This window comes from Ailuropoda melanoleuca, chromosome 19, assembly GCF_002007445.2.
Source record: "Ailuropoda melanoleuca isolate Jingjing chromosome 19, ASM200744v2, whole genome shotgun sequence".
Classification (NCBI taxonomy): Eukaryota; Metazoa; Chordata; class Mammalia; order Carnivora; family Ursidae; genus Ailuropoda; species Ailuropoda melanoleuca.
Window position 1 is genome coordinate 20,250,790 of NC_048236.1, and position 22,663 is coordinate 20,273,452.

The 22,663-nt window shown below is 35.4% G+C and overlaps 1 pseudogene; it reads left to right on the forward strand.

Annotated features, from left to right (window-relative positions):
• The window catches only part of LOC100476080, an 88,739-nt pseudogene extending 66,995 nt beyond the window's left edge, over positions 1-21,744 (forward strand).
• Positions 21,745-22,663: the final 919 nt, after the last annotated feature.

The window sequence follows — 22,663 nt, forward strand, 5'->3', positions numbered from 1 at the left end:
AGTAAGTAAAGAACAAAAAAATACAAATGATGAAACTGTAATCCCAAACATTTAAACAATGTCCATTATCAGAAAAAAATGGCTTAAAGTATCCTTAAATTGTCTGTAATAATGACAGAAGTTTTTAGAAAGGAAACTTTTGAAGTACTAATTTGTAGTTCCTGGACTTTTGAGATTTAAGTTTAAAACCATGACTAAAAGGCCATTTACCTCCCAATCATCAATTTGTACATATTGCCATATGTACAAAGCATAAGGATGTTAATAATTGTATAACATGAATAAAATGGCTTATAAAATTTGGAACCACCCTAATCTCCTGATTCAAAACTCAACAGTTAAACCCCTTCTTTCACCTTGGTAATTCTTAGTTTGGAGATTCTACTAAAGTTGAAAAAAAATTAGCTTTAATATCAAAAATTCCCCATGTGTCTATTTAAAGACTATCTTAAAATAAGAGTAAAGAAAATTCGAACATATGTCTGGAAACTAAGTTCATTCAGCTTCTGTTGAAAATAATGACTCTTCAATAAGTTTATGCTTTAAGTTCATCCTTAATTCAAAAATCGTGAAAAATTAATGAGAGTATTCAAATAATAAAACACATTTTTAAATTTATTTAAATTGAGTTGTGTCATTTTTAACTTACAAAATGCATTGTATAACTGCAATTATGTATCTAAGTTCATATGCTTTTAAATTATTGATTTGGGGGCACCTGGGTGGCTCAGTCTGTTAAGCTATCAACTCTTAGTTTCATCTCAGTCCATGGTCTCAGGGTCCTGGGATCGAGCCCCAAGTCGGCTCCTGGCTCAAAAGGGAGTCTACTCATCTCCCTCTCCTCTGCCCTTCCCTCTGCTGTATCTCAAATAAATAAATCTTTCAAAAAATAAAATAATTTATTGATTTGAACTTTCCAATTAATTCTCCAAATCAATAGCCTATCAATACTGCAACCCGAAGCATTTTCTATAAGAGCACACAAAATATACTTCAGTTGATAAGAATAACGATGCAAAATATAATACTGGTAATAGAATAATTGAAATAGTGATCTTAAGACAGACCCATTGTATCGTAATGAATTAAATTTGATATTGGAATTATATATAAATTCTATATAAATAATATTAACATACTTTAACCCTGTTCAGCATGCAGATAGGATGATAGCTATTATTCAGGAATATTAGGAAAAAATGGTCAATAAAAATCGACAAAAAATTTTAAAATGTGAGCAAATAAAGCCTAAAAAGAAATGTAAGAAAAATAACCAATGTGTGCCCTTTGTCCCTTTCTTTTTTCCTTTCTTTCTTTCTTGCTTGTTTTCTTTCTTTTTCTGTTTTTCCTTTCAAGGAGAAGGATTATATTCCTTACAGGGAGATGCATTTAACTCCATCCCCAAAACTCACACATACACACCTAAATATACTCTACTTACTTCATGACCATTCAAAGTTAAGTGTTTTAAGAGAAGATAATAGGGGAAAAGCCCATGCAAGGATGCCTGAATACATCAGAAGGCAAATTGTGAAGGGGGCACATGCAAATAATAAATGCCTTTCATTTCGCCATGTGGGCAAAATCCATTCCAATATGTGTTTCCTCCTATTTATGTGATGAACAAACTTAAAAAACAAAAAACAAAAACAAGCTAGCATCACTGAATTTATTTCTTCATAAAATTTAATTTCTTAGCACATTGCAATGGCTAAATTTTGAAGCTGGCATGTCCTTTCTTTAATTATAATATATTTTTCTTCGGGAACATTTGCTTCCTAAATGTTGCATAATTATAGAAGGCAGATTATAAATGCAATGGTAAGTAATTTATAATTGTAACATAGCTTGGGAGTAACTAAATTTTCCTTAAATGTAAGAAAACAGATTGCGTAGGGAAACCAAGTATATACAAGTACATTTCTTTTTTGCCATTACATTTTTCATATTTACAAGTTCACATTTTACATGAATTAAAATTTTGTTCTAGGAACGAAAGTTCAAGTTCAGATAATATCACACTGCCATAGGTGAGGTGTAAAGCTCTCATAATAGTATATTCTCAACTTCTCTCTCCCATACCTTGAGCATTAGTGTCACATTTGACTTTAGCATATACTTATAAACCTGTGATGCGTGATTATAATCATTGATTGATATGGTTACAGATATTTTGCAGCAATCAAAATAGGAAAATAATTGCATTTTACCATCATTTTTCTAATGCTGTCACTCTTCATTTTTTCTTCAAACATCCAAGATTCTGACTAATACAAAACTGTTTCCATCCAAAAATTTCCTTCAGGATTCCCTGTAGTGTACATGTGATGAGAATGAATTTCTCAAGCTTTTTACTTACCTGAGAAAAATCTTTACTCTTCTTTCACATTTAAAAGATATTTTTTTGCAGGATACAAAATTCTGTTTGGGCATATTTTTTCAATACTTTTAAAAGATGTTACTACATTGCCTTCTTGCAAGCATGTTTTCAGATGGGACGTCTACTTTGATTCTTATCTTTGTTCCTCTCAGGTTATGTATAATTTTTCTTTTGGCTACCTTCAAGATTTTCTCTGTTTTTCATTTATTGTAGTTGGTATATGATGTATATCAGTGTGTATGGTTTTCTTATCTTGTTTGTTTGTTTTAGTTTTCAGTATTATGCTTGGTGTCCTTTCAGATTCTCAGATCTGTGGTATTCTGCCTGGCATTAGTTTGGATTAATTGTCAATTATCATTTCTTCAAATACGTCTTGTTCTCCATTTATTCTTTCTGTTCTTCTGAGATTCCAATTAACGTGTACTGTCATGGTTTGATATCGGCCAACAATTACTGTATATTATCTATTTTTTCAAAACTATTCTTTTCTCTTTGCATCAATTGGATAATCTCTATCAATCTATTTTCATGATCACTGATTATTTTCTTTTCTTGGCTTAATATACTCTGTGAATGAGCCCATCAAAAACAGTTTTTTTCAGTTCTATTACTGTTTTATTTTTAGCATTCACATTTGATTCTTGTGGCTTCTATCTCTCTGCGGAAATTAGCCATCTGAGTTTGTGTGCTGTTAACATTTTCCATTGTAACCTGTAACATAATTATCATAATTATTTTAAATTCTCTCCTTGATAGTTCCAACATATTTTTGGTCATTTCTGAGTCTGATTCTCATGATTGCTTTATCTTTTCAGACTCCTGTTTTTTTTTCTCTTATCTTTTGATCTACCATTATTTTATTAATTTTTTTAAAGCTGGACAAGTTGTATAAGACATTAGATACTGAGGCAGAAAAATGTATATATATAATATTCTATATACACTTGGAGTCTGGTATAATTTTTGTCCCACTTGGCATTTAGTGTGAGATATATGCTTATCTAGTCAAGAGTTTGGCTTCATTTGAAGAATTTTGTTGTTGTGCTGACCAGATTTGAAATTTATTGTTGCTATGAGTGTCAGAGGCTTCTAGAGTCTTCAAGGACTTTACACTGTCAAGCAAGCCGATGTTCATTCTTTAACAGTCCTTTAAATTTTTCTAGTTCGACCTTCCTGTATATTTACATGGTGTTCAGCAGCAGCAGCCCCAAGCAAGCACATCTTCAGTCCCCATTACTTTCTGAAGATGTCTGTTACTCTTCACATTTGATTTGAATATTTGCTCTGTGACCTCAATTTGTTGATGAGTTCAAGAAAAGTTATTTTGTAGTATCTCTATTTTTTTTCTTGTTTTATCAATGGGAGTGACACTTTACCCTGCTCTCTGCATTCCAAAACTAAAAATGGAAGTCCACTGGATTAATCTAAAAATAGTAGTTCCCTAATAAAATTCTCTGTGAATTACAGATATACTTGTGTACTTAAGAGTCACATTCACTTTAAGTCAGTGCTTGAATTCCAACGCTCATCTATTCATATTATTTCTTTTGGTTTTTAATCATTTGTTATTATCCCCTAACATGCAAATTTGATTTTCATAAATACATTGTGAAATAAGCATTACAATATTGTTACAATATTCTAGGCTGTGGTTGGTACTATCTTCTCTTAAAGTAGATTTAATTTTCAATATGGCTTCCAGTTAAAGCATGAGCTGATCACTTAAATCTATTTTTTTTGAAATGAACTGTTTAAAGCTAGGTTACGAACATGTGTTGGCTCATTTATTTAATTACTCATAGAACATTAAGAACATACTTCTTCCAGGATCCTAACTGGTATATATACCAGACATTCCAAACCTTGTTTGGCACTGAACACAATTATTCTCTCCCAACTACATGAAACTGTGAGGAAATCTCATTTTTGAGCTATGACTGCTTGTCACCACTTTTAACTAATCTTACAGCCTCAAGGTTCCCATCTCTGTATATTGGTAAGTTTCTTTAAGGGAGATAGCTGCTCTCCCTTCAGTGTTCTTCTATTCTCTCAAACTCGGCTACTCTTTTTTTTTTTTTTTCCCCTTCTCTCTTGGCATCTCTCAGATATCTTCATATACATGTTTCTTTTTTATCTTATTATTTACAGTGTGATGTTTAGAAACATAAAAAAAAATACTGTGCCATTGCTCTAAGCAATGATTAAAGTTGGATATTAAATATTTGATGCTATTGTGACATTTATTTTTTTTAAGCTCTTATTAAACAGCACAGTCTTTATCATTGAGCAAAGCTTCTTTGACATTCCTGGTGACCCCTTTCTCTTTTGGACTCCAATAATACATTGTGTGTACCTCTGTAATAAAACATAATGAACTATTTTATAATATTTGATTTTTGTGTGTATGTTTTATAGTTATAAAGCTCATAGCAATGAATCACAATATTTTTATATACAGTATTCATCACTTTGCATGACCCTGATGTGTATGAATTTTATTTACCACAGTTTAGTTAAATAATGCCAGCCCTCCAACAACACAGTTCAGATTTCTCTTATCACGGTATATTAACTATAAATAATTGCATAAAGCATGTGCTTTGCTACTAGATCATTAATCCATAGCACTATCAGTATCAGTAACTAATCATGCCACTTCTTTCAGATTCTTCTAGAGAATGTTCTTTGTGCATCTGTTACTCAGTTTATGCGCAGAGAGCGAAGCATGTAGTTGCATAGCTTCCCTGTTTCCTAGTGATAACTCTTGTGAAAATGTATAGAAATGAATTATTGAAAGAAGACATTGGATAGTGAAAATGTAGGAAAGAAATGAAATATGATATTTCTGTAAATGAAATTGGATGTGATAAGAAAATTTTAAAATGGTTACAGCAAAGCAAATATAGGACTTGACCTCGGTATGCATGAAGTTAAGTTATGAATTATATTGAAAAGTTTGATGAATATAAAAAACAGGGTAAAGCTTCTTTGACAAGTTTAGTTTAAATTGCACTAGGAACAAAAAGTGACTTACGGTTGAAATGGAATGTTTATTTCTACTTTGGAGTAAATGTTTTCATTAAAAAAAAAATCCCAATCTCTTTAGGTAGAATCCTGGCCAAAGCATCAACTTTAGTTGCTATATTGGGGGGATAAAAAAGTGATTAGTAAGAGACTGAAGATATATATAGATATATAGATATATATCTATATATATCTATATATATCTTTACTATCGGCAAGATTCATTCCATCATTTCAGGAAGTGGAATGCATTGATTATTGTTAGCTCTCTGGTTACGCTACTAATGCAGATAGGTATGTTGCTGTGAAATTTGGAGCCAGGTTCTAAGGATTACTTAATGCAGGTGTTTGTAACCAAAAGGATATCATGATATCTCAGAGGAAGTGACAAGGGCAAAATCTTTATATTAAAGGAACTCTCAGAAATAATTCCTAACACTGAAATCATAAAGGATGAAATGCTGGAAGCGAATCTAAATTTAAAGGAGTGTAACAATTCACTAAAATGTACAAAGGAAGTTCTCTTCATATCATAACTTGTATAGTGAGAAGTCAAGCACTGTTTACACAATTTGTCAGAAGTTTTTAGGAAGAAAACACCTAATTCTCGATATTTCTTATATTTTAAATTACAGTGTAGTACATAAATGCTTTATATTTTTCATTTTCTTACAGATTTATCGTCAATAGTAATACAGTTTCTAATGTTTCACAAAAACGTGTAAAATTCACAGAACAAACATTTTTTCCATTGATTGTGCCGATGCAAATTTACTAGGAAAGAAAACTCTAACATAAAAAGAAAATAGAGTTTTATTCAAGCCCAAATTAGGACAGCTGTCCAGAAACAGGATCTTCACAGGGAAGAAAGTGCTCTGGAGAATGAACAGTTTTTACAGGGTTATATACTTTTTTAAAATAACTTTTAAAAGCTTAAAAGATTATAGATTAGCATATAGGAAGGAATCCTGAGGAATGCAAAGAGTAGGAGCATTGATCAATATCTCAGGGACAAGATAGTTTTCCTTGAGGCCACTCATTCACAAAGCAGAGGTACAAAGCATGCATGCAGCCATAAATCAGGATTTAGTCTGAACAAAGTTTACGTACAGTCATGCTGACCTAGAAAGAAACCTAAAATGGCTTCACTTGTATATCAGGACTTGAGAGTTTTTCTCTCATCAACGCTTAAGAGAAATTTGCAACGTTTTAGCTTTTTATGTTCTTGTACTACCATGCAAAGGAAAAAACGTTAAGGGATTTACCTAGTGATATAGTCAAAAAAAGGCAACCAACAGGCAAATGTATTATTATTACCTTTCTAGATATAAAAATAATACAAAAAGCACCATCTTTGAACCTAAAAAGTTTTTAATGTTAAGCGAATAGACATTTGTTCTTATTTGATGTTTACTGTCAAAACATCTTTTGAAACATGAACAATTTCCTGTTGTTAAATGTGTCTCTCAATGATAAGCTTGGTGTGAAAGATGAAAAGTATCTTCTCTTTTTTTGTAAATAATTGAAGGTAAAACTTTAAATATGAATTTTCAGCCTGTAAAGATTATATTTTAATTACATAATAATGAAATAAAAAATTTAATTATGCCAAAATGAATATAGAGATTTTAAACTAGACTCTGATATACTTTTTATTTCATGTGTATGTGAACATATGTATATATACATACAATTAGGAAGTCTTCAAAATTTTATGTGTATTTATTTACATTCCCCAAATAATGAAACGTTGAACAAAGACTTACTTAGGATGAAGGGATAGTATGTGGTTTCTCTTGCATACTGTAGTTACTTGCCAGATTACTGCTTTACCATATGCTGACAAAATACCCCTTTCTTATTATTTGTATAACTTTTAGCTTTAGTAAAACATCCATTTATTAAAGGAGGCAGGTTTTTGAAATCAAAGATTGACCATGTTAAAATAAAGTTTAATTTTGAGAACACCTATCCATATTTTATTGTTTAATTAAAAAAATATATATTTAGAGAGAGAGAGAGCACAGGCATGGGGCGGGGGTTTGGGGGAAGGAGAAGGGGCAGAGGGAGAGAGAAACCCTAATCAGACTATGCTGAGTGCAGAGCTCTGAGATCATGACCTGATCCGGATCAAGAGTCGAATGCTCAAGTGACTGGGACACCCAGGCACTCCACACCTACCCATATTTTAATGAGAAAGCACAGAGTTTAAATGTTTCCATATATTATTTTTTGGAAGGAAGAACTTTGTTTTTTTGTACTTGAAATTAAAACAATGAGAACTTACGTCTCTAGAAAAAGGAGTTCAAAAGACTCTGGTGAAAATTACAAAGTTACTTACAAACACACTAATAACAACGCGGTACCTTGCTTACTTCTGCCTCTGTGTCAAGTAGAAAGGAAGCAGACATTAAAAGGGGGAGAAGGTGGATGGAGGTAGGAGGTGGTGGGAAGAGAAGGCAGGTGTTTATGTTTTGTTTGTTTTATCTTGCTTGGTTAACTGACATTTTTGAATTTCTGTTTAGTAGGAATATATATCTGAGTTTTCTTTCCAGTCTTCAATTCAATAGCTTTATTATAGGATTTCATGATCATTTTAAAAACAGATACACAGATACAAAAGAGAAATTAAAGAACTTGAATGGTTGTCAAGATATGCCACTTTTACGAGGACTACGATTTTATCAGTTCTCCAGTATGTTTGGGCATAAAATCACAAAGACATCTTATCCATATCAAGCTACAGACTTAACATTGAGGGGGCACGATATGTATTAAAGAGACTCACTCCACAACTGTAACCTTTTAGCTACCTTCCTTTTAGTGCATACTGTTCATTTATGGCCCATACACCTACCCTTTTTGGATAATGCTTATGCACTAGAAGAGGTTACTGTACTTTGAGGGCCCCATTCACCCACTTTCCCCATTTCTTTCACAGCATTGCTTTGCAATTTCACTGCCTACTGAAAAAAATATTTTTAAAAAAGAAAAAGTAAACAAATAAAAGTCAAAACCCACAAACACACACCACCACCACAGCAACAGAAGAGTGGCTTCTGCTGCCCGAAGTGCACGCAGGGTGTAGTGCTATCTGTATTAAATTAAGATTTCCCCATTTTTTACCACAATGATACACAATGTGGTTTAAAATTAAGTCGTGTCTAGGAATTTAGAAAAGATTGTATTTTGAGTCTCAATGTCTCTTGTATTTCTTTCTCTTACATAGGTTATTCCTACCCTTGATACACTGTGGAATGGTTTATATTTAAGAAGATGGACTTTAAAGTGTTTTGCAATGACAGTATGATTCAATAAGATTAAAGAACAAAATAACTTTTCAAGGATGTGAGTACTTGAAAGATCACAAAATACTTGAATTCAATTGCATAAAAACTGAACACATCTGCATGAATTTCTGAGTTATCTAAATCCCATCTTTTTTTGATTTATTCTGCTATCATTATTTCTTAAAATAAACTTTCAATTTAGGTGGAGATATCTTTCATTATTGCTCTACCCCATAGCATTTGTTTTCTCCTTGTGTGGATGCTTTCCACAAAGCTTTCCATAACTTCTCTTCTATATTTTGGTGAGAAGTGGAAAGGTGTCTGGAAATGGGGAAAAGGTGAGGGCATCTCCCTAAATGCTGATGATATTTTATTTCCTGATATTTGTGGTGGCTATATAGATGCATTTACTTTTTTTTTTTTTTAAGACTTTACTTATTTGAGAGGGAGCGAGCAAAAGAGCACAAGCAGGGGGAGAAGCAAGGGAAGAAGGAGAAGCAGGTTCCCTGCTGAGCGGGGAGCCAGTTGCAGGACTCAATCCCAGGACCCCCAGATCACAACTTGAGCTGAAGGCAGATGCTTAACCGACTGAGCCACCCAGGCGGCCCCTAGATGCATTTACTTTGTAAAACTTTATAAATCTGTACATTCTTTTTGTGCATTTACCTATATTTCAATTTAAAAAATAAGTACAAAGTAAAGAAATTATCAGAAAGTACTAACATTTACTAATGTGATGCCGTAAAAATGGTCTTATTCAATTAATTACTTAAAAGAACTGTAAAGCATTGGAAGTTTTTAAGAGCTCTATTTAATATGTAAAACTAATTCAGAAGATTAAAAAAATTCTGAAAATTGATAGTAGTGATGGTTACACAGCATTCTGAATGTACTTAATACCACTGAATCGTACACTTAAAGATGATAAAAAGGGTAAATTAAAAAAAATAAAAAAATAAAAAAATAAAACGTAACACTATTAATTCAAGGATCAAGAGATGTGTTCATACTATACACAATTAAATATTAAATATTTTTAATGATTTAATTTTGATTTCGAATAGAATAGTAGTAGTGATTTTAGCATAAACAGCTGCTGGTAAAGATTCCCTAGTATGTAAGCAGGGTAAATGTGAAATGTGCGATTACATATATATTTGAAGCCTATTTTATTCATCTTGCTTTGCTTTTACCTACGTAAGGAATGAAAAATAATTTCCCTTTACTCTTCTAGGTTCTTGGCTGAGACACCCCTGTAATAACAAAATAATAATAATAATAATAATAATAAATACCAGATTAACAGGAGAAAGACAAACAGAAGTTTAATAAGATGTTAACTGAAGTTAACAGTCTTGAATGTGTGACCACATAACTTGGGCTCTGTCCTGCAGTCAGTAATAAACCACTGAAGGTTTTAAAGTGTGTTTAAGCTGGTGACATGGGCCGTTTTGGGGAGTTACTCAATTTTCCCGGGTCTCTCCCATGTATAAACAAGGTATACATGTTATTAAACTTCTGTTTGTTTTCTCCTGTTAATCTGTCTTCTGTCAACTTAATTACTGAACCAGCCAAAGAACCTAGAGGGAAGAAAGGAAAACTCTCCCATCCCTACCATAGCCTCTGTCATGGTGTTCAAATATAAGTGGTACTAATTGCCTCTTCATTGTAGCGTTAAATAACAATAGCTCAACAGAGTAAATTTTAAAGATCTAATTGGTTTCATTGAACGATTCCTAAGTGGGCAGCATCCCATCAAGTGAGTAAAAAGGAACTCCAAAGGGCTATAGAAAGGGAAAAGTTTTTAAACAGAGGTCAAGGAAGTCATAAACAGCCAAGAAAAAAAAAAGAAAAAAAAAGTATTATAGCAGACAAGGTCACCTCCTTTTGAGAGAAAAGGTTCTTACTAGATACCTCACTGGTGCTGACTGGGAAATTCCAGACTGACTGGTTGACATTACATTCCAGGGGAAGTTGTGACTGTAATTAGATTCGACATTAAGCCCTGGTTTGGAGACAAGGGGCCTAGCACATGTTACTCTATTTGGGGCTGTGGTTTTCTTTTTAGCAAGTCCCCACTTTCATTCAGTCCCTCAGCTTGACTGAGACATGGAACAAAATTTAAGGCACCATTGCCACCCTCAGCTGTCACAGGCAGCTTTCATTGTTCCTTTTTGTGGTGTCCATAGGTCATGATGTCTTTGCTTAACGCCTGTGACATGGATAGGTCAGAGTTCCAGGTGAATAATCCTTAAATCTGGCATTCTCTTCACATCTTTTCTGACATTCTAGTCTTAGATCATTTGTTTCATGGTTAGTGGCTGTGAATGTGCACTGAAAGCTTTTGAGAGACTAAAAGACACTAGAGAGATTATTATGATTATAGTAAGCGGGGTTTAACAACACTTGGAGTGCACTTTGAGGCCATGGTCCCTAAGACCCAAACCACTCAAAATCAAATAAGTCAAAGAAAGACTCCACAGAAGAAGTCACCTTTTGAAGCCAAGTGGCTTGATCAGTGATTTTATGTAACTGAGTTTCAACTTCCCCGGAAGTGTTATTCCAGACACAGCAGGTGGTGTTCACCACAGAACAGACTCCTCCTTGCTCAGCTAAAAGATAAAGAAGGGTGATCCTGTTATTAAGGACAACCATGGCCAGAGAATCTCAGGATTTTTTTTGGGGGGGGGGTGCAGCTACTGCTTTAGCAAGGATTCTGCAATACCTTCTTGAGTTAAGGAGAGGTTTCTGATCATATTCTCACATTTACTTCTAATCGGGAAACTATGACCCTGCCAAACTAAGTGAATCCTGAGTCGTGAGTGTTTTCTAGTGGATCCTTTCTAATTGGATAAAGCCAAGGGATTTGACCAGTGAGGTATCTTAGTTCATTTGTGGGAAGTTAGGTCCCTAATCAGATAACCTAAGAGGCATTACCTGGCAATGTGCCAGCTATCTAGACCCTCACAAGTCCAAGGAGAATGATGACCACCACTATAGACAAACCCTTGCCTGTTGATTGAGGGTGAGAGGGACAGTGATAATTCCAAGAAGTTTGCAAGATTTTCATTAAGGCTTGTGTAATTTGTCCCGTGCAGTGGGCGTCTCAATCACTGGAGATTGTGGAAGGGATATCCCAAGTGGGAAACATGTTTTCTAACCATTTCTTTGCCTTTGTGGGGGCATCAGCATTGTGGCAGGGGAAGGCTCTGATCCATCTGAAATATATCCCTACAACAACAAGTGCGTATTGATAACCCATACTAAGTGGTAGTTGAATGAAATCCAGCTGCAGATGGTCAAAAGTTCCACAGGGAGGATGTCTGAGGTGTTTGGGAACAAAAGCAGTTTTCTAGGATTATGGGCCTGACAGGTTAGACATGGGTGGTAGACTGTTTCTGCAATTTTATAGAAGTCTCCTTACCAATGTCTACTCAAAATTTGAATCGTCTTAAATGCAGCATGGTGGGTGAAGAAATGCAAAAAAAAAAAAAAGGGGGGGGAGGGAGATTTAACAGCGGGCTGGGAAGAAACAAGCAGCTATCTTGGATTTCCATAGCCCCAACTACTTATATAATTTCCAACCAGTGTTTGCCCATCTTAATTTCTCTGATTCGGGAGCACTTTGCTGCCATGTTACAAGGACATCAACATGGCAAAAGTCTAGCAATGAGAAATTAATTTTTGCCAAAACAGATGGATTCCATCCACATGGCATTCTCCTGATACTCAGGTTTAATCCTTTGAGTGTGAACTTCAATTTTGATTACAGCAATTTCAGAAGCTAAGAACACAGCAGGAAGGTTTGCGTGTTGTCCATTTTTGATTGGGATTCCAGAGGATGTAAGAGAAACCCTTCATGTGGACAGCATCCCCAAATCATGGATGACCTCAAAGGCATATTGGATGACAGTATCCATATTAACAGGTTATCCTTCTGATAATTGGCTCAGGTAAGGGCCTAGAGCTCTGCTTGTGGCAGCTTTCCCCTTGTAAGTAGTTCATATTGGGTAGTAATAGCAAAACTAGGTTGGAAGTTCCCTTTATCATTTTGACAGTATGACCCATCAACAAACAAGATTGAATCAAGGTTAGTTAAAAGAGTGTCTCGTAAATCAGAACACCTTGTCAGAAAATGGGGTAGCACAAGGGATGCAGTCATGGAGCTCACCTTTGCCAGGATGAGGCAGCAGTACTGCAGGATTAAGAATGCTGCAACTCTTCAGATGCAGATTAGGTGATGAAAGCAGAAGGATCTCATAGGACATTAGTCTGCATGCAGAGAAATGTTAAGTCAATTCAGAGTTAAGAAGACTTTGTACAGCATATGGAGTTTGTAAATAAATGTCATTGGCTAGGGTTAAATCTGCTGAGATTTCTTCTAATTTTGTAACTGCAGCTATAGCCTTAAGATAAGTGGTTTAGGTACAAGCAACTGAGTCAAGTCATATGCTTTAATAGGCAACAGGTCTATGTTGATTACCATGTTCCTGTGTGAGCAAGCCCAGGGCTTGGTTATCTCTTTCATGCACAAACAAAAGTTTGTGAAAAGTTTTGAGGAATTGTGTAGCCTTAGAGCAGGCAGTTCTTGTTTAAAAAAAAAAAAAAACAAAAAAAAACAAAAAACCTTGCTAATGTTTATCTTCCCAAAGAAGAGGTTCAGGGACCAAAACTTTGGTTCATAGAGTGGGGAAGCCAGTGGATAAAAATTGAGTCTGCAATAACCAGCCACACCCAGAAATCCACAAAATTGTCACTTAGTTGAAGGCCTAGAATATTTCTTGGATTAGCTGAATCCTTTTTGGATATAGCTGGATTCCTTCAGCACTTAGATTATAACCTAGGTGATGAACAGTGCCTAGAGATATTTATAATTTTTCCTTTTTTTAGAGACCATATGTTACTTTTCAGCTAACTGTTGTAGCAAATAGAAGGAATCTTTTATGGATGCCTCTTTGGTAACTGAGCACAGCAAGAAGTTGTTTACATATTGTAAAAGGCTTGATTTCTCAGGAAGCTAAAGGGTGCTTAAATCTCTGTGAAGTACTTGGGAGAAATAAGAAGGGCCCTCAGTGAACCCTTGAGGCCTAACTGTCCAGGTATATCGCTGGTTGTTCCAAGTAAAAGCAAATAGATACTGGCTGTTAGGGTCTATGGGTGTTGCTGAAAAAGGCTGATCAGAAGTCTATAATAGTGAACCATTTCAGTCTGGTGGAACTTGCAACAAAAGGGTCTTCAGGGTTGGAAGAAGTAGGAAATGGGAAATAAGTATCTTGTCAATGACTCTCAAACTTGTAACAAATTGCCAGGCCCTCCCATTAGGTTTTTGGATTGGCAAGATCAGTGTGTTAGAGGGGCTTGTACGCGGAATGATTAGCCCCTGGGTGATTTAGGTCTTCTGCTATGGAAGTGAAGCTTTGTATGGTCTCAGGCTTTAGTAGATATTGAGGCAATTTAAGAAAAAGGTTTAGTCACATCTATTGAATCTTTATAGGCTCTGTACTTTTTATTCTTCCAATGTCAGTATTAGAAGCAGCCTGCAGATTTTCGGGCACCTTGATTAAATTAGGGACTTTTGTTGGAATTCTTTTTCTTCTATATCAAAAGCAGATTGTGAAGAACATAAAAGACCAGGTTCAGGTTGGTCAGGAAATTCTAAGGTGAGGTCTCCATTGGTAGCAAAACGTCCTTTAACTTTATAAAGGAGAGCTCTACCTAATAGATTGAAAGGGGGTGTATCTCATAGCAAAAGGGAATGTTTTTCAATAAAAGGTCCCAGAGTCATTTGTACTGGTTGAAATAGAAATTCTCTCTGAACTTTACTGAATACCCCAACATGGAAAACTTTTTTTCCCCCCTCCAAGGGATTTGTTTTCCTCTGAGAATAGGGATTAAAGTAGGAAGCATAGCTCTAGTATCAACTAACACTTGGCAAGGTTTCCCATGTATTTCAAGTTTAATTTCCTCTTGAGTGTTCAAGGAAATTACTGGTAGTTTACTGCAGATCCCCTTGAAGTCATCAACTCTGGGAGGGACCCATATGGGGGGCCTACCTTGGGGATAGATATGGGGGCAATAAAGTTGAAGAATTTGCATAGTACCTTTGAGGACAATCTTTTTTTGAGTGTCCCAGTTGATTACAAGTGAGATGTTGATTTTCGAGCCAGTGCTTTCATGATAGGACTCTAAGAAGGCACAGTGTGAAAGGCCCAGGTATTGTTTGAGGTTTCTAGCCTTGGCTTTGTTGTGGCTGCAAGGCTAATAGCCTGGCAGATTTTTGTTTGAAGTCTTGCTCTAGGTCATTTCAAAGTCCCCAACTATGGTCATGAGTTCAGTCAGAGGGTTGTCTTCCCATCCTATTTTCTGCCTTTTTATTAATCCACTAATCTCAGGATATAATCCATTTACAAAAAGAACAGCTACAGCAAGTTTGGTGACCTTATTTATTGTGGGGAACCTGGAATACCATCAGAAGAGGACTTCTAAATGGGCTTTAAAGTCTGCTATACATTCATCTTTCTTTTGTTTGTGTGTTTGAATAATAAACCAATTAATCAGTAAAGGCAGGAAAAACCCTAGGAATGGACTGGAAAAGTTCAGTTGCTATTTTGTAAGCTCTTTCTGATCTGTAAGGGGGGGCACACTTAAGATCAAGGATCTCAAATATCCTCCTCAAGGTTTTGCTATTTTGTTTCTTGCATCTATTTTTGGGCTTCCCCAAGTCCTACCAATATGTGCACTAGCTGTTACAAATCTGACAGCCAGGGTCAGAGGCCCCAATAATTATTCTAAATTCTTCAAAAACAAACAAACAAACTTTTGGGGATCTTCCCTGGAGTTAGGAAATTCTTGAACTCTGACATTGAGTTCAGTCTTTGACCAAAGGGTGAAATATACATAAGGAGTTTTGTCTGCAATCTTGGGTAGTTTTATTTTTAAATATTTTAAAAGGTAACTGTTTAATAGTCTTTTCAGAGTGGAAAGGCATTTCAGACAGAGAATTAGCAAAATGTGAGTACTCGCTAAAGCAAAGGGGAGCAGTAGGAGTCACATCAGTTGTACTGTCTTTTGTTTTAGTTATCTCCAATTTTACACGAGCCTTTTGTAACTAGTCTTTTAATGAAGCTATTTTGTAGTCTTGAAGTCTTTTGGAAGGTTTGGCATATAAGTTAAAATAGTTATCCTATTCTGTTTATTTAATTTGGGAGCCTTTGCTTTCAAGTATGCTTCTTAAATGAATGATGTTGTCTAACTTGAACATGCCCTGTAATGGCCACTGTAATTCTAGGCTGTTTTAGTAGGATTTTGTCATTTTTGTAGCTATTGGCAGCTTCCAGGCCTATAGTTCCTAGACATAAAATAAGCAGGTGTGCTGGAAGATGGTATGCTTAATTCTTAGGAATTTAAAGATCCCATTTCATTTAGCTACACAAAACAAGAAAAACAAACATGTGCTTCTTAATGTCTTAGCAGTAACCAAGTGATGTTACTGCATCCTGGCCAAGAGAAGCCCTTGTGTATACATTTAATAATTCCAACCATAGAACCTGGGACTGGGGAAAGGATTGAACCAGCAGACCTCAACAAATGGGTACTGCAGCCTGATTCCAAACAAATGAGGACCTGCAGCCAGCAGTTTCCAACAAGGAGTCTGGATATGGAACCAAGGACCAGAATTTCCAAACAAGCAGAGAACTGCGGTCCAAACTACCAGCAGTTCCCATTGTGGAACTAATTATTCCAAACAAATGGGGAACTGACTCAAAACCCAATTATATCAGGGGCTTAACACAAAGAGAACGGAGCTCAGAACCAAGAGGAACTTAACTACATCCCTCAAAAGTGGTAAGAAAGGCAGTGAACTCAAAAAAGGGGCTCATGGGTGCCACGCCTGTGTTTCTCGTTGTCCCTGAATGTCATCAGAAGTTTGCTTCCAATTCCACTGCCACCAAATCTGTTAAATAACAAAAATTCAATATATATATTCATATATCTGTTTCTAGGTAAAGTGTAGAATCTTTAAAAATAGGCGTCATGTCCGTTTTTTTCATCCTCGTATACATATGTCTAGAAAAGTTTTTAGAACATTATCCAGAACAAGTATAGAACATAGAAGTTGCTTAAGATATAATGAAACAATTTATTTATGGCATAAAATGTTTTAGATCCGACTATCCATATCTTTTCTCATGACTACATAAAATCATTCAAAAAGGAACTGGCCACAAGGGAAAATCATTCTATAACCAAACAGAGTGAGAAAGTACAATGTAATTTCAATTTGATTTTAAAGAACTGTTAAAGTATTTCTGAATGTTTTTCTTTCTTATAATGTGGACATTTCTAATGTATATAATATGATACTTTTAACACACTAAGGGAAAAGGAAATGTGAACATTTCTATTTTTTAAAAGATTTATTTATTTGAGAGAGAGAGAGAAAGTAAGTGGGGTGAGGGGCAGAGAGAGAGAATCTTTAAGCAGACTCCTCACTGAGTGCAAAGCTCATCAGGGTGCTCGATCTCATGACCTATGAGATCATGACCTGAACCAAAATCAAGAGTTGGACACTCAAATAACAAAGCCACCCAGGTGCCCTGAAATGTGAACGTTTGTAATGCATATAATATTTAATATTTTAATCTACTTAAGAGAAAAGATTTTTTTCCTATGGAGCTTAGTATTCATGTATGTAAAATCATTCACCATGGAGGTACACATTTTTAAACCTTATCATTAAAGTTTTTTTTAATTTAATTCTCACAACCATTAGGGGGTGTAGTATTTTAAACAGTCACATATGTGAGAAATTTAAACATCAAAGAGGCCACATGCCTATGTTGCAATCTCTCCCAGTGTGAACAAACGTGCTGGAATCTGAACCCAGTTCTTCTAGCTGTAAATCTACTTCTGTTTTGTTTTTCTTATTTTAAAACTGGCAGAACTGAGATGGGGAGATATAACAACACATTAAAAAAAAAAAACAACAAAAACAGTGGTGGGTAAGAGAAGTAACTAAAATTCATTTTGTATATACTGTGTTTAAATTTGGGTCATTTTGTTCTTAAAAAAAAAGCATGATGTATATATTATTTACCTACATTTGAGCTGTAAAAACTATGATTCAAAGGTCAATTTAATTTAGGCCACCCTAATAAATCCCAGAAAAGAAAATACACGCATACAAATCTCTTTGACGTTAACGCTTACAATCTTAGGTCAGCATATCATGGTGGAGGGGGCTGAAACATGAATAGACATTAGTTCAAAGTCTGCGCAAAATGTCTTTCACAGAACAAGGATAAGTGTTGCAAAAAGACATGAGAAAAATGCCCTATTTGGAGGTAATTCCTAGTTTCCATTTCTGGACCAAATATAGAGAAAAAAAGATTTAAAAAGCATACATAAGATTAACATCTAAACAGTATATTGATAGCAGTATTGAAATTATATTAAGGCCTGATTCTTGATAGCAATGATTCCTTCATAGCTGTGAAATGTTACTGTTGAAGATACATTGAGCCACAGAACACTTAAAAGTTAATATGTAGTTTGGAAATGTTTGACCAAAGGAAATAAAGTTGAAGAAATGAATGTTGTTTTTTTTTTTTATAATTCACTAGGTTTGTTAGCAAAAAATATAGTTTTTATTTTTAATTTCTGCTACCTGTAAATACTGTTATATTAATTTTAAATTATATTATTCAAATCCAAATGGAATTACATTTAAGAAGAGGCATTAAAATGTTAAGCTTTCTGAATCCCATTAATTAGAAGACAAACAAGCTCTTGGTTTTATTTTCAAGGGTACAAAGACGTAACTAGTTGCATCACAAGTAAACTTCAAAGATACATAATCTTAGCAACACAACAATTCAAAAGGAGAGTTAATGGCTACTTTATATATTGTGGAATAAAATGGCACAGAGGGACATTTTAAGATGAAAATCAGTCATTATAAATTCTTACTATTTTTGCAGGAGTTGAAGACTAATAAAGATATATTTTAAAGAAAAACTGACAAATATAATATTGACATCGAGCCCATAACATAACAGCAAATATTTTGAACAGCTCTTTAAAAAAGTTATGTTTGTAATTATATAGTTCAGTTTTTCACATGAATAAACAAAAGCAGCCTTCATAAATGTGTAATGCCAACTCTTCTGCCAGATACTAATATTTCCTCCCTTGAAAATTCAAAATTCAAAATGAAAATTCAAAATGAAAAGTCATATTAAACTTTCTACTTCCTCTGCTTTTGAAACTACTTTAAAATAATAGTAAAACATTGAAGAATGTGTAAAATCACAATGAGAAAGATGATATAGGGGATATTTCAAAATATTTCTAGAACATGCTAAGAATATAAACAAATACTAATTTATGAAACCTAAGATGTAGCTTTCCGGGGTCCTTGAACTGCAGAGAGAACTGAGCTGTCCAGCGGGACCGGGACCAGATAGAGAGAGGTTTTCAGTCTCAGGGGCCCAGATGTGGCATCCTGCTTTTCTCTGTGACCATTTGAAATTCTGCATTTGAAAAAAGAGTCAGAATCCTTCTCTCTCCTAAAGCCTCTTCCACATTTTCACGTCGAGTTGCTAACAAGTTGTTATTTAGAGGCATAAAACTGATAGAATATTCTCTTGAGAAATGGAACAAAGGCCTTGGGAGAATAATTGCAGCTAGTGCAGATGATATAGCTTTTAGGGATACCCAGGAATAATGCACAATTCACCCATAATATGCATAATAATGTGCAACACACCTTAAAGTGCAGCTGGCCAATTGACATTCTCTAGATGCACATAATGCTTCTATACAGTCTCCGCATTGCAAATATGAATAATAAACATGTATTACCAGTGTATCAAGAAAAACACAGGAAACATTAAAGAAGAGGACAAATACATTCAGACCAAAGATCTGATCCTAGACAGGGAGCTAATACAGATAATTGAAGACAGCATTAAAAAGACTATAATAAATGTCTTCTAATATATTTGGAAAGATTTTACAGACATAAAGCAGGAACTGAATGCTACATAAAAGATTCAGACAACAGGAAATAAGAGTCTGTTTTTTAAAGATTTTACTTATTTATTTGAGAGAGAGAAAGAGTGTGAGAGAGAGGGGGAGGGAAAGGCAGAGTGAGAGGGAGAAGCAGACTCCCTGCGGAGCAGGGAGCCCAACACAAAGGCTTGATCCTGCCACCCTCAGATTATGACCTGAGCTGAAGGTGGATGCTTAACCCACTGAGCCACCCAGGCGCCCCAGCATTTCTTTTTAATTACTAAAAAAATAATTTTAATTAAGAATTAAAATTTAATTAAAACAAATGGAGGCAGCCCACCATCTTTGGGCTGAGCCATGGTGGACGTTTTGAGGGCAGCTGATCTGCAGCCTGCAATGACCCCCACAGTCTCCTATGGAAGCCTGAGCCAGCATGTAGCTCTCTCCCTTTGTCTCCTAACCATGTCCACAACAAGAATGCTAATTCACTAACTGCCCACCTTAACAGATTCAAGAACAAGGGGGAAGACAGCACAGAAATGATGCGGTGCTGAATAGAAGTTAACGTGGAGCTGAGGAAAGTTAAGAAGGATGACAAGATGCTGAACAGGAGAAATGTGAGCTCATTTCCTGATGACGCTACTTGTCCTTGCACGAAACTGCAACAACCACGGCACTGTGAATTGGTCTGTTGATGACATTGTCAAAGGCATAAATAGCAACAATTTGGAAAGTCAGCTCCAGGCTACTCACGCTGCTAGGAAAATGCTTTCTACGTAAAAACAACCCCCCCCCCCACGGACAACATAATCGGGCTGGTTTGATTCCAAAATTTGTGTCCTTCTTGGACAGAACTGATTATAGTCACGTTCAGTTTGAATCTGCTTGGGTTCTCACTAACATTGCTTCCGGGACATCAGAACAGACCAAGGTTATGGTTGATGGAAATGCTAGCCCAGCATTCATTTCTCTGTTGGCATTTCCCCATGCCCATGTCAGTGCCCAAGCTATATGTGCTCTTAGAAACATTGCAGGGGATGGTTTGGTTTTCTGAGACATGATATTAAGTATGGGCAGCTGACCCACTGTTGGCTGTCCTTGCGGTTCCTGATATGTCATCTTTAGAGGGTGGTTACTTATGTAACCCTATTGAACACTTTCAATTCTTTGTCTCCACAAGAATCCTGTTAGATGAGTTTGAGTAGATTCTTCCTACTTCAGTTCATCTCCTGCATCATGATGATCCAGAAGTATTAGAAGATACCTGCTGGGCCATTCCTACCTTATTCTTGGCCCAAATGAATGGATTGAAATAGTTGTGAAAACAGAAGTTGTGCCCCAACTCGTGAAGCTTCTAGGGGTTACTGAATTGCCCATTGTGACTCTTGCACTAAGAGCCATAGAAATATTGTCACTGGGACAGACGAACAGACTCAGGGTGTAATAGATGCAGGAGCACTTGCCATCTTTCCCAGCCTGCTAATGAACCCCAAAACTAATATTCAAAAGGAAGCTACATGGACAATGTCAAGTTCACAACTGGTCACCAGGACCAGATACAGAAAGTTGTGAATCATGGATTAGTCCCATTCCTCATTGGTGTTCTTGCTGAGGCAGACTTTAAGACACAAAAGGAAACTATCTGGGCTGTGGCCAAGCATACAAGTGGCAGAACAGTTGTACAGATTGGATACCTCATTCATTGTGGCATAATAGAACGATGAACCAACCTCTCAACTGCAAAAGATATCAGGAGTATTCTGGTTATTCTGGATGCCACTTCAAACATCTTTCAGGCTGCTGAGAAACTAGGTGAAACTGAGAAACTTAGTATAATGATTAAAGAATGTTGAGGTCTGGACAAAATGGAAGTTCTACGAAACCATGAAAATGAGTCTGTGTACAAAGGTTCATTAAACTTGATTGAGACTTATCTCTGTTGAGGAAAAGGAAGATCAAAACGTTGTGCTAGAAACTACCTCTGAAAACTATACCTTCCAAGTTCAGGATGGCACTTCTGGGACCTTTAGCTTTTAGACTGTACAGCTGAGGCATAAAGTTGTTATATGCCAAGTTTGGTATAAGTTTGTCTTACTGTTTCTCTACTAAGACCTCTTTTTAAATGTGTTTTGTTACTGTCGCATTTTTTTACAAGGAAACTATACTTGAACAGTTCCAAACTGTACCTATTGTATGAGGCTTCTCCTCTCAGTAGGTTTCTGATTTCTATATGGAATCTCTTATCTTGTAGTGTTCTGTAAGTAGAGATTAAATTCCATCCTTTTCTTTTAAAAAAATTAAAAATTTCTTTAAAAAAATAAACAAATGGAGTCAGACTAGAGTAGATATGGGGATTCTTTGGGCCTGAGTGTGCAGCAGGTCTAGAGAACAATAATTTCAGATTGGCTGCAGAGTATAGAACTCGTGAATAAAGATGATTTTGGGCAATAGGATTCAGGTGACCAAAGTACATGAGCAGAATCTTAGGCACAGTAGAAGATATGACTGAATAAGGAAACACAGACACAAAGAAAAACATTACAAATATTAAGGGGATAAAAAGGCAAAGAAAAATTACAAGAAAAGCAAAGTCCAAATATAAAGATAACAAAAACCATGATATCCTCTGAAAAATTTATAATGCAGGTTAGAGATCCAACAGAACTTCGCACTACGAATATCCAGGGTCATTTACCTGAGAGTTTTATAAAGATCATAGTACATGATCCCTTATTAAATAATATTTATAGGGCAAAATCATATTGGATATTATATTTTAGAGTAAACATAGACAGAACACTGGTAATGTTACTATGGTTACAGAGGAGAATATACACCTTAACATGGAAAATGTAAAAATAAAGTTTTGGTTGACTGAGAAAAAATGAAAAGTGGGAGACGTACTGATAGGAGTGCTGATACCTCATGTCACTTAGTGGTGATTAGAAGGATACAC